Here is a 604-nt window from a genome sequence, read left to right as displayed (position 1 = left end):
CAACTTGCTCACCAAATTTCTGGAAATTTAATAATGGGCTTCAGCCAGGTCCACACAACAGAAAAGGTTGTGTGGCAGGAAGTGGTCGGTACCCCTTCTCTGGCAGCTGTCTCCAAGCTCTGTTCATTATCCTGCTGCTGACTGACAGGCCAACCTCTGCTCAGGAGTAATGAAGGGTCACTAGTTTCAATAGGAGGTGCTCTGGTGGCATAGGGTGTAAGGCATTTGACTGCTAACCAGGAGGCTGGTGGTTCAAACCCACCAGCCACTCCTGAGAAGGAAGATTGGGCAATCTACCTCTGTAGTCATATCACCTCGGAAACCCAAGAAAGGGTCACTATGAGTTGGATCCGACTCGACTGCAGTGAGTTTAGTTTGGTTTAGTTTCAAGAGGACAATGTCAAGTTGTTCTTTCAGGCCAGACTTACGACCCCAACAAGGTGTTCATTTGGGCCAAGTGGAAGGTTCTGGGAGGGTTGTTGTTGTTGTTATGTGCCGTCGAGTCGACCCCGACTCATAGCGACCCCTCCTTGGGTTTCCGAGGCAGTATCACTACGGAAGTAGGATTGCCCAACCTTCCTTCCGAGGAGTGGCTGGTGGGTTT

This window comes from Orycteropus afer, unplaced genomic scaffold (genome assembly GCF_000298275.1).
Source record: "Orycteropus afer afer isolate SDZICR_OR568_19922 unplaced genomic scaffold, OryAfe1.0 scaffold00193, whole genome shotgun sequence".
Lineage (NCBI taxonomy): Eukaryota > Metazoa > Chordata > Mammalia > Tubulidentata > Orycteropodidae > Orycteropus > Orycteropus afer.
This window is presented reverse-complemented; position numbering follows the sequence as displayed.